Source organism: Cyanistes caeruleus, chromosome 7, assembly GCF_971803275.1.
Source record: "Cyanistes caeruleus chromosome 7, bCyaCae1.hap1.1, whole genome shotgun sequence".
Lineage (NCBI taxonomy): Eukaryota > Metazoa > Chordata > Aves > Passeriformes > Paridae > Cyanistes > Cyanistes caeruleus.
This window is the reverse complement of record NC_141707.1, coordinates 9493596-9505903: the sequence shown is the minus strand read 5'-3', so window position 1 is coordinate 9505903 and position 12308 is coordinate 9493596. Positions and strand designations below refer to the sequence as shown.

Sequence of the window (12308 nt, the reverse complement as noted above, 5' to 3'; positions counted from 1 at the left end):
AAAATAACAAAGCATTGCCAACTCCATGTGAAGGAACATTTCAAAAACTTTAATTAGGGGGTTGGACAAGATGTGCCTTCAGCCTCAGTCTGTTATTCTGCAGTTCTCAATTGTTCAGGCAGTTCAAGAGACACAAATAACAGTCAGAAAACACACAGCACAGACAGAAGGTACATTTCACACACTAAAACTGTACTTTGGGATAGCAAAACAGCCTGAAAAGACAGAGACAGAATTTGTGTGAGTGAACGCCACACTGAGACAGGGCGCTGTGTCAGTCAGGGCGGTCCTGCACCCAACTGAGACTTACATCAGCTCTGCTCCACAGAAAAGGGTCAAAATTCAATTTAAGGATGTGTTGTTCTCGTTGGAACATCTTGGGGAAAACTCAGAAGTTTTCCTAAAACTCAGTCTCAGTTAGCAGAAGGTCAATATTACTTTGTCAGGATCAAGGGGCAGGAAATCTACAATTTCCTCATGTCTAAGCTCAGTTCATAACCAGCTCCTATAATCACAGTGGTCTGATCCACATGCAAACCACTTTAAATCAGAAACATCTATTTCAAGAATTGACACAAGCACACAGTTGGGAACTGCACAGAATTTTCATGGCAAGCTTAATAATTACTTTGCCTTTTATCCATATCCTGCCCTTGTTTCTCTGCATTGGATGGGGAAAGGAAATAATCTGATCAGGTACCATTGCATGCACTAAAGGAAATAAAAATCATTCCTGCACAGAACCCCAGTTTGTTGCTAATCCACCAAGGGAAAGAACATCCCCATTTTTTTGCATTCTGAAGAAAAGACAGATAAAGCAGAAAACAAACCCTTACCAGCTATTTAGGCACTTGTCATAGCTGTAAAATATTTGTCCTTCAGAGGATATTCCTGAATGGCTTGTCTTGGCAGTAGTCTGGACCATGAGAGGACTTAGCTGCTCTGCAGTTTTCACATTTCTTTCCCAATTTTGCATTTAATTTCAGCTCTAATTTTTCCTCTGTAAAATTACAAAAACTAATCACGTGTTTAAAAAAATTTAAATCATTAGTGTAAGAATATGCTATGTGTACTTACATATATCTGTATGTATGAGCATATATACACATTTGTGCATATACATACAAAATAATTGACTTAGTCAAACAAGTCCTCAACATCTTTACACTGGATTAAGGAAAGAAATGGTAAAATCCAGTGACAACTGCAACTTCAAATGGAGGACACACATCCAATTTAGCTCATTAACAACAGAGTCATCTGTAGAAAGGTTTTCAGGCATCACAGGTAGTAGCAATGTGAACATCTACCTTGGAGAAGCCCTCATTTAATGAATATTTCATTCTGTTTCATACAGATCTGTTTAGATTTCCCTGGACTGTGAGGAAGTTTTCACGATCCACTCAGACATTAGAAATCCATATGTAAAACTGAAGTGATATCAGCTGACAATCTTATTTATAATGAAGGTTGAAGTATCATGTCAATATTAAGAAACTAATTTCTCACTCTATTTCCTCCCTGCAATTTTTTGAGATTTAACCGATCATTCCTGAGCTTTAATTTTGAGCTCCGCTGAACTGTTGTTGATGTTCCATTTAAAAAAGGCAAAAAAATAAAAGAACATGTGTGAACTGGAGTCTTTCTCCTGCAGCCAAATGGTGCAACTCGATTCAGCCTTCCAACCTTCCATGCAGCCCTCAAATGGTGACCTACAACCTTTATTGGATAAGGCAAAGAGATCAACACTAACTCTGATTTTTTTCATGACTAAAAAGCCACCACTGTGAATGGAAAGACCAAGTCTGTGTGCACATAAGTATTTCTTTGCATGTATATTTTACATACATTTTGTCTATATGCAAGAAATGTATTTTGGCTGTTCATTCTTCAAAGCACATTCTTGGGAGAACGTGATTAACAAGTTAGAATTTGAAGTTAGAAGATGAAGAAATAATAGAATAATAGTTTAATCTGCTATATCTGCTTTGAAGTCTTAGAAAGACACTTATTTTTCTGGCTTCTTTTCTTAAAAGGTGGACTAAGTCACGCTTAAGGTTTTTGATAAAATCTTCAAAGAAGGTAGCTACAAGAACCTGAGCCACATCACAAATCACTGTTGATTATTGCTTATCGTATCTCAGTAAAACTGAGTTTCTATTTAAACTGCAGAAGGAGTTATTTGTGAGCAGGTTATCATCAGAACCAACTCGTACAAAATTACTTATTTAAAAAATACCATGGAAAAGGGATAAGTTTGTGGTTAGATAAAACAGAATTGTTCTTCAGTGGCCATCAACCAGGTTTTGTTCTAGACCCCAAATTCTGGTACACCTATAAGGATGCTCTTTAGCTTTATTGTAAGACTGTTTGAATATTGCCTTACAGAGATACTTATGAAGCATTTCCAAGATTATCAGAATCATTTTAAAGCTGTATTTTTATGTACTCGTAGCAGAGCATTACTAATTCCATTAACTGTATCCTGTTTCTGCAGTGCCAGCGATTTGGGCTCTGTGTTAATGAAATGAGTCAGCTATTCAGCTCTGAGGCCCTTTTCATCCCACAAGATCAAAAGTTTTCTACAAGAATTAAACAGCTGAGGAAGGAAGGGAATTCTATGTTTCCCTGCTTTGCCAGGTAGAGGTTTGGATATCATGAATTCTTCAATGTGGATTTTTAGCCCAACACCACAGAATTAAAACAAAGGCAGTGTGGCAGTATAGGGTGCATTAGAATAATAGAAACAGAATTACAGGCTTGCAGAAGGGTGAGGAATATTTAAGTAAGATGTAGAAAAGATTATGTTGGAGCAGCACATGCATTAGTTCCCCTGTGGAGCTGTAAAAATTTCCAATGTATAGTTTTGTTTCTTTCCCCACAAAGTTATAGATTGTTTTTCAAGGTCGGGTATTTTTCCTCCTTAAAATGCAATCAAAATGCCTACATTGTTTATAGTTAATGGCTTCTGGAAGACTGGCAATATTTTAAGATTACATGACATGTTCCCCTTGCTCTCAGCCAAAGGCCTATCACCTTTTCCATTCCTTCAACATTACAATTTAATTACTGTGGAAACTACATATGTAAGCTGCATTTATTAACAAACACAAATCAAAATGTCTGAAGTAAATTATTGATGTGCTGTATTATCTCAGCTTTTCTGTGGAAGTCCTCATAAAAATAACTTTAGTTTTGACAGTCTGACTTCCAGGATTTTATTTTACAGCTCTCAGTAGGACACAATTGTTCATAGATATGTTAACCTTCAAATCAATTCTCTTTAAGCAAATGTAATGGTAAGTAAAAAAGTAAAAGTAAATGGTGTCTCTGACACCAATCCACACACATCCATATTTTGAAGGTTATATCTTTAATTGCAATAGTTTTGTGTATTTACTTGCATTGAAATGGTTTAGAGATTTAGAGATATTCTGTAAGGAAACTATGAAAGAGAGATACAGATATAATTCAAAAATCCATCTATAATTTATATAAATATAAATATAATATATAAAATATAACAATATATATAAATATATAGTAATAAATAATAATATAATAAAATATATAAATATAATTATATATAAAATTATAATTTTTACATAATGTTAATTATATAAACATTATTATCCCACAGATTATATATTATATTATTATTATATCCCACATATACATATGAGCACACCACAGCTGGCAATAGCCCTAACCTCACATAGACCCCACAACAACTCTGTGTGCATGTGAGCTTCCAGATCCTCCTCACATTCCTGCCACTTGCCTGTACACTGTCACACCCCTAAAGATTCTGTCATCTTGAAAATAAAGTATTAGATGCCCAATGTAAACATGCCAGTGGTTTTTTTTTTACCTTTTTAAGTAATTATAGCATCTCCCTGAACAGCCCCCAGGCAGGATAAAGCCAGCTAACCATATCTGTCAAAGGAATTTATGTGTCAGCAGCAGTGCCCCGTCACTACAGAGAAACGATTACTGGAAAGAGTCTAAATCACTGTTAGAGCAATCTCAAAGTACAATGTTGTAATTACAATTTGAATTTCAAATGGAGAATACGGGGAGCAATACATCCTCTTTGGGACAACTTCTGCTAGCCTTACTGCCTTCAATTTTGGTGAGGTTTTTTATTAGAAAATAGTATTTTCCATTATTTTTATAACACATTGACACACTGCAAATGCATTTCTACAGGCAGAATACACAATGCTATGAATACATTTACATTTACTCTGAATATTTAAAGAGGAAAGGCCTGGATATAATCACAGAAGAGTTATTTCTAAGCTGTTATATTTTTGCATTTTATCTGTGCGTTCCAGTGGAGCTGAAAATCAGTGGGGAAATAAATCACCAGCGCTTTCTGACTACACCTTCAGGCTCTGTCAATTTGCTTGAAACATATCAGATGATCCTGACTAGTAAGAAATAATACACCTGCTCTAACAAAATATCTAATCCTGCTGTCAGAGGCTAAAGCACCTGGGTGGTGCCAGGAGCTCCATGAGAAAGGACAGGGAGCAGAGCTGCTGACAAGGCTGGGAGCAGGAGCCCAGCTCTCCATCCTTCCCCTCCTTCCATTTGAGCCAAGTTTAGGTTTTGTCTGCACTTTTTCTACCAGCCCAACACACAAACTTCATTCTTTATGCACTGAAGGCCTCTCAGAACTGTGGATCTTTACCTTGATATTTCAAATATCCAAGAACAAATATTAAGGACATCAGTTGTTGCCCTCTTCCGAGATTCTCTGAACTCCTGTGTTGTACAGCTGCAGTGCCACTGACTCAAATGAGAGATTAATAGCTGCCATTAATTGCAGCACAAATAACAAGGGTTTGATGAAGTGCAGAGAACTTGTGTCCTACCCTGCAGTGTTTAATGTGCTGAAGGTAAAATTGATCCTTCTCTACCTGGATATGTAAGAAGTCCTGTGGAATTGTTCTTTACACTGGCACAGGCTGATGGTGGGTAGGCTATTTATCCTCCAGCACCCTAGCAGCTAGAGCAGGTATTTCTAGTTTCAAAAGAGCAAAAGAAAGGGGTTGTGGGGCCTCCCTGTCCCCAGTTTTGGTGGGTTCATTAAATTAAAGAACTATCTAGTATGTATCCAGGATCTATACCAAGATCATTTTTCACCGTAACTCTTCAGACTTAAACCTAGGCAAGATGATTTTTAGTCCTTGAAAGACTGGTGGTATTTTCTCTCAAACTGGAATTTGTTTGAAATAAAAAGTACTTTTGGCCAGGAATATTTAATGTCCAGGTATAACAAAGAATTCTTCTTTAAAGAAAGAAGTTTTTTTTAAGGCACTTGATAATATGCTTTTTCCCAGCTGTTACACAAAAATATCAAACACAGTGGCTGCTGTGATGTCCAAAACATTCCTCTGGAATCTCACTTTTGAGCAGAAATACTTATCTAAGAAAAGTGAATGGTTATCCTCATGACAGGTTTATTATTCACACTTCAAACTCCTCACAGCAACATAATAGCCTTCCTAATTAACAAACAAGCAATTCAGTTTCTCCAGTTAAAAACACAGATGTTACCAAGATCTGCTGGGAGATTGCCAGGCATGCTTCATTCTGCCAGTTTTGCCAAGTTCTTACCCTAACTTTAAAGGCTTTCAGCTCTTCCCATTGTTTGGTGGCCTGGTGTTGGTTTTGCTGCTTGTTTTGTTTATTTGTTTGGGGGTTTTGTGATTTTCTGTTTTTTTTCTACACACTATCAGCTGCCTGTGCTCGAAATGCCTATACTTACATTTTTTTCCCTTACCCAAGAAATTCAAGAAAATCTGTATTTTTTTTTCTCCTTGTGAATAAACAGATATTCTCAATTTCTCACATGTCTGATTTCTCATTAATCAAACTCAGGGGATGCTCCACGATGCTGTTTCTCCCATGCCTTTTCCTTACCACACCCGCACAGTTAATACTGAAGGATGTGCTAGCAATCTCCAGAATTCATTAACCAGCTTTAGCACCTTTTAATTATAATTACAGCAACTAACTATACTGATAATGCTTTTTATTATTCCAACTACCTTCTTCAAATCAAGTTCCACATGCAAATGTGTTTGAAGGAAACACAACAGCTCCACTGTCATTAACACCCAGTGCAGCACACGTGCTCCTGAGCACCGCTAAGTAACCCTGCCAGGGCTTCAACAGGGAGCCAGAAATTGTGTGATGTATGGATGTTAAATCCTGCACCTGTCTGACCTTTTACAACTGTTCTGTAGTCAAACCACACCTGCAGCAGCTCTGAAGCACTTGATACAGGCTGTTCATACTCTGCAAAGCCAAAATCTGCCTGTGTGAAGCCCAGGATATGAAACGCACAGTGCAGCAGGTGTGTGACTTTGGAGCTGTCTGACACTCACTACACATCTGGCTTCCTCCCTGTTACACCTGCAATTTACACTAGTCCAGAGATACACAGAACCAGATTATGGCTTATTCCAATGTATTTGGGAGCAGAAAACATGGATACAGCAGGCATGAGCGGCCTATGTTATTGATTTTGCAGTTGTACGATAAGGAAGCAAATGCTGCATAGCTGAGATGCTAATGGGGTAACCACTCAAGGCTCACACACTCTTAAATCCACACTTGTGGTAGATAATGAATTAGTAATACAACCCAGATCTTCAATCAAGAATTGCTTTTGATCATTAACTAATCAATACTTGCAGCACTTAAACTCAGCATCCTCCAGTACTGGTATATTTCTCAGGAAGCACTAACGGGAAAACAGTGGAAAACACTAGACCATCTACTATTTATGGCTAATCTCCAAGAGTCCAGCTACAACATGGTCTCTTTTAGAACACCCTCAGTACTGAAGATAGATTTTCAGCCTATCTTACAAGGGGGCTGCCCATTCCTGAACATTTTGCCCTAACCCTTCAATTGTTAAAGGTGCAAGGAGAGAAGGCACAAGAGGAATTTCGCAACAAATGCTCAGCATGTGAGTAATGAACATTTTGACAGCTAGAGAACATGAAAGAAAGTAAAAAAAGCCCGCACAACTTGTGAGGTTGGCTTGCTCCCTTCCTTTAATTAAGGAGGGTGAAAGATGTGGTTAATTTGGGAACTGTGTGACAGCTGGCACCCCCCTGCACACGCTGACACACATGGCAGTGACACAGAGCACGATGGTCTGGGCTCACTGGATGGAGAACCAAGGAGGCAGGACATGTCTCTCAGCAATTCTCACTGACCACAAGCAAAGCATGCTATAAAAACTGCCCTGTTTTCATTTCAGCTGTACTGACAGTGCTCACCTGCTGCATTTAGAACAGCCAGGAATCACTTTGCCAGGCAGATATAACTCTTTTGAGTTAAAGCAGCAATAAGCTTTGATATTTGTCACAAATAAGATGGCAACCACAAAAGACAGATCAATGTTCTTTGCCTGCCGGGCACAATTATTTTTCTGCTTTTATTATCAACCTATTTAATATGCAGCACACCCTATTAGCACCGTATAATTCAAGAGCAACCTGGCCCAGAGAAGTTTATGCAACACCTTGAACCCAAAGAGGCTCTGAAGTTTGTTTTCTCACATGGAACAGTATTTCTCAATCCCAAATTTGATTCTATTGTAAATGATTAAATCACACATTACTTCGCCTAAGGCATCAAAGTGTCTAACCCATTCTTACACAGAAACTCTTTAAACACCAAACTTCTCAGCAATATATTGAATATGTATTATATGCAAAGTTTTGTGAGAACTTAAGAGTATCTTAAGAATCTCTATCAAGGGAAAAATGCATCCAAGAAAAAAATCTGCTTTTGCATTTGCTTATAAATATCCCTTAACAGTTATTCTGTATATCTATTATATTTATGGCACTCAAAGCTAATGTTGAAAAAAAATAAATTTGTACTTTTCCCTGAAAGTGATTACTTTTTCTCTTGATATTTGCTGTGAGAAGAATTAGTTTAAAAACATCGGAAAAGATATTAAATTTCTTATTTAAATATCCATTATAAGATTAAAAAAAACCAAAACCCATATGGAACTCCCACTAGATCCCAGAATTTGTACAAGAGGGGCTATAGGAATGTCTGAGTCACTTAAATATGCTCTCACGAAATCTCTCAAGGAAGTGTTTCTTAATCCTCAGGAAGATAGAGAACTTTCCAGATGGGTGCATTGTTTCTGGGATCTGGTCATTGTGACCTTAACTCACTGATTTCTGAACCGCCCCCACTGCTCCCATGTTTCCTGTTATTTGCTCATTCCACCAATGTTCTATTAAAGTGGAATAATTTACTCTATCATTTTAGATGAAAAAAATATTTTCTTCACTTGAAAGATAATATTTGTCAATGCTTGTATTATTTAGCAGGCATTTCCCTTCAAGCATTTTTCCTGATATTCCAATTTAATGACCTAAAACCTTTAATGTACTTTTATGCATTTACTACAGAACATACATAATGTTCATAGTACAACTATCTGGAGGAGTGGGAGTGGAAACCAAAACCACCACCACCAAAACTCAAACTAAATGAGTTTTAGCCCTAAAAAAGAGCCCTCCTGAAGCCCTTTTGCAGGAGTCTGAATATTTCTATTGCATGCAATAAAATTTACTAGAGATTAAGGAATGTCAACAAAGCAGGACAATAAAAGGGAAAATGGTCCCTTAAAAGTAGTCAATTTTAATGATTCAGGCTTGGTTCTTCCTGACCTATACAAGCCCTGGTCTTCCACATCTCAAAATGCTTTATTTATGCTGTGTGGTTCATCTCTGCCTTCATTCCCAGCAGTCAGACACAACACTGCAATGGCCCCATCCCACCCCACAAATCATCAGAGGTTTGATTGACTTTAATTATTACCTAAATTGTTTACCAAGGGTTGTTTTCCAAGTGATTTCGCTGCTGCTGGGGAGCATAAGCCTGGAGCAGATGCTGAGCGAAATATCACATTACCAAAGCCAGCTCCCTGACCACTTGAGCAATGTGTACTGACAATTTCAGTGGGATGCTAAACCTACCTTGCTTGATTCCAAACCTTCCTCACAGCCAAGCCCTTCCCTGACTGGCACCTTTCCAAGAGTAGCAGCAGGACAGCAAGGATCCTGACTGTGCTGGAGGCCTGAGAACCCAGGGCTGTATGTGCTTGAATCCATCACCATGAATTTGGGAGGTGTACACAGAATCACCAGGCTGGAAGAGACCTTCTAGATTAAGTCCAACCCATGCCCTAACACCTCAACTAAACCATGGCACCAAGTGCCACATCCAGTCTGTTTTTTAACACATCCAGGGGTGGTGACTCTACCACCTCCCCAGGCAAACCATTCCAGTGCTTTATCATTCTTTCTGTAAAAAACTTTTTCTTAATATCCAACCTGTATTTCCCCTGGTGCAGCTTAAGACTGTGTCCTCTGTTCTGTCAGCTGCTGCCTGGAGAAAGAGACCAACCCCACCTGCCCACAGCCACCTTTCAGGGAGTGGTAAGAACACCTCTGAGTCTCCTTTTCTCCAGGATAAACAACCCCAGCTCCCTCAGCTGTTCCTCACAGGGTTTGTGTTCCCAGCCCCTCACCAGCCTCGTTGTCTCCTCTGGATGTGCTCAAACATCTCAAGGTCCTTCCCAAACTGAGGGGACAGAACTGGACACAGCACTCAAGTGTGGCCTCACTGTATGTGCAATACAGTTTACCACTAAGAAGGTAACCACTTCCTGAAACCAGTACTTTCATCCTTTCCACACCCTGCCAGAAGCCTGGTTTAGCAAATCTAGCCACATCCTACACCAATTTTAAAAGGAATGGTTCAGTGCCAGCCCATTACCCTTCATAGCTGAAGGGCCTTGAGCTGAAACAGTATCATTTATTCAGATCGGTATAATTTATTCATTACTCAGGAATATGTGACTTCATGAGCTGGTAATCAAAAGGAACTTGAGGATGCAATGTATATTTGAGTGCTGGCCTTTGTGGGAGAAATCCCACCCGGCCTACTCGAGGTCATGTCTCAGTGTTTGTGAACAGGTGGATAGAAAAGTGTGAGTGTGTAGCCTCAACTTGCTTAGAAATTTAAATTGAAAACATCTTCCATCCAGCCTCTAGGACAATTTTGTTGTGTTTGTCACAGCCTATGGAAAAAGCCACCAGAGAACAATGTGCCACCCTCACCTCTCCCAAATCCTACTGTCCTACATCTTTTTCCTTATGGTTTCCTCTTGCATTTCTGGACAGAACTGTGTTGTCACAGCAGTGACAGTTTGGGAATGTGCCTGTGTCCATGTTTAAGTTTCATCTGGTGTTTACAGAATCAGATTAACAGCTAGTGTAAATATAGCTGTGCTTTACATCATGGCCAAACAGGCAGCTAAAAACCTCAAAAAAAGCTAAATCTCAAAAACACAAGAGACAAATCAAAGGACCATCAATACAGCTCCTTGGAAATGGATCTCTTTCATGTGGGATCTTTGGATGAACTTTGTTTTTACAGTAAACCACCTAAGGACACCAATGCAAGTCCAATGGCTGTGTAGGACAGTGGGTTTTTTTTGCCTGAGGGAAAGCCAACCTGGTTAGAAAGAAATTTTGTTTGAATCACAGGAAATCTGTGCTCCATGAAAAGTAAACTGCCTTCAGCAGAAAGAAGTAGACATTTACAGGCCACTTCTCTCAGTACCAGCTAGCATCAAATCTTGGGCCTGATGAAAGAAGCCAGAAAACAATGTGCAAGCATTGTCCCTAGAAATCTGCTTCCTAAATTGGTATTTTAAAGAGGTTTTTTGTACATATGCATCTTCTCAGAATCTTACTGTCAGTCCTGAGTGGGCCTTTGCTCACAAACTGTAGCTGAGGAGGCAGACCTGGGCAGGTTGAAATATTAACTCAAATAGATGGCTGTGAGGCAAAACTCCACACTGCTGTTGTCCTGCCACCTCCCAGAGCATCCAGAACAACGAGCATCCAACACCATCCCAACACTCAGAGTTTCACAGCAGATGTTATGATCTGGAAACATCACAGCATTAGCTGTGCTGTCACACCCTGAGCATTTAAAAAGTCTCTCTGAAGGCTCTGTCCCTCCCTAGGAAAGCCAGTGCATGCCCCACCCATTCAGAAACGAGGGAAATGAAGCCTCCTGACATTTTACACTCACACAGCTCTCAGAAGAGCAAGCTCAGTGACTTCCCTACCAAATCTGATTAATTTAAGTAGGTGGCGAATTGAATCTGCACATGCTAGGCTTAAAACAGTTTCAGGAGAAAAAACAATGTGTAAGGTACAAGATCTTTTGACTTTCCCATACACACAAAAATTATTTTTAAATACTAAGCCATTACACCTTCCATAGTAAAACAGTTCATTTGAATCCACTACTAAATGTCAGATGATTTGTATTTCACTGCAGACAGCTAACTGTTTCCAAGTGAGCCTGCTAAATTCCAAGCAGAGGTTTAAAATCTAAGCACTCTGAAAGAGGCAGGACACATTTGTCATGCCTAGTGCTTCAGAAAATCAGTTTATATTAAGTCACCCCATTGCTCTGTTCTTAAAACCAGAGTTTCTGACCTCACAGGTGGGGCTCCTGATCCAGCTGAGCAGAGCCAGGATGATGACAGCAACAAAACCCATCCAGTCTTCCTCAGCCAAGTCAGTCCAGAAAATCCAAACATTAACCCAGCAAAGGACAGGGAGCAGATAGCCTCAAACCAGTTCTACCCAAACCTGAACCTTTAGGCTGAGCCTATAAAGAGCCTTCTGGGGCTGAAGGGCTGCAGCTCCAGGCTGAAGGCCAGCTGAAGCTGGTGAGGGTAATTCCGGCCTGGTCCTGCCCTGAGGGCTGGCAACCACTCACACAGAGCTGTGTGAAAACACCCAAAAACCTTCTGACCCTGATGATCCTGTCCCACTTAAGCACCTGTTTGTGGCCAGAAAAAGAGGCCCTTACAAGGCAGGACAGGTCACCAGTGGTGTGTATTGCCTCTTCTCCAGGGAAGTGATTTCCTTTTAGTGGCCATGGGCACTATTTGCATTCTCCCTGCTGTCATTCAGGCAGAGAAAGAAAGGCACACCTGCACAGGTGGGATTGCTGGCCCACATTTGTGACTTCAGCTTTCCTGGTAGTGCCCCTGAAAGCACAGCCTGACCCAAAGTATTAGAGCCAATTTATTTTAACCCAGAATCCAGAAGTTCACAGTCACTCTCTAGAAAACCACTGGCATAGCTGGGCAAACTGATGTTCCACAACAACTTCAAAATTCATTTACTGAAGCTCAATTACATCTCTTCTGCAGCACCTAGCAAAAAGAA

At 39.7% G+C, this 12308-nt stretch overlaps 1 long non-coding RNA gene across 3 annotated transcripts in view; it reads right to left on the bottom strand.

Annotated features, from left to right (window-relative positions):
* The window catches only part of LOC111931904 (uncharacterized), a 36729-nt gene extending 24661 nt beyond the window's left edge, over window positions 1–12068 (bottom strand). The window contains exon 1 of one of the 3 annotated variants that reach the window (XR_002865810.2): window positions 11568–12068. This is a non-coding gene — a long non-coding RNA (uncharacterized LOC111931904). The remainder of the gene's footprint in view (window positions 1–11567) is intronic. The other 2 variants (XR_015289180.1, XR_002865811.2) reach the window with 2 other exon arrangements.
* Between the last annotated feature and the right edge of the window lie 240 nt (window positions 12069–12308).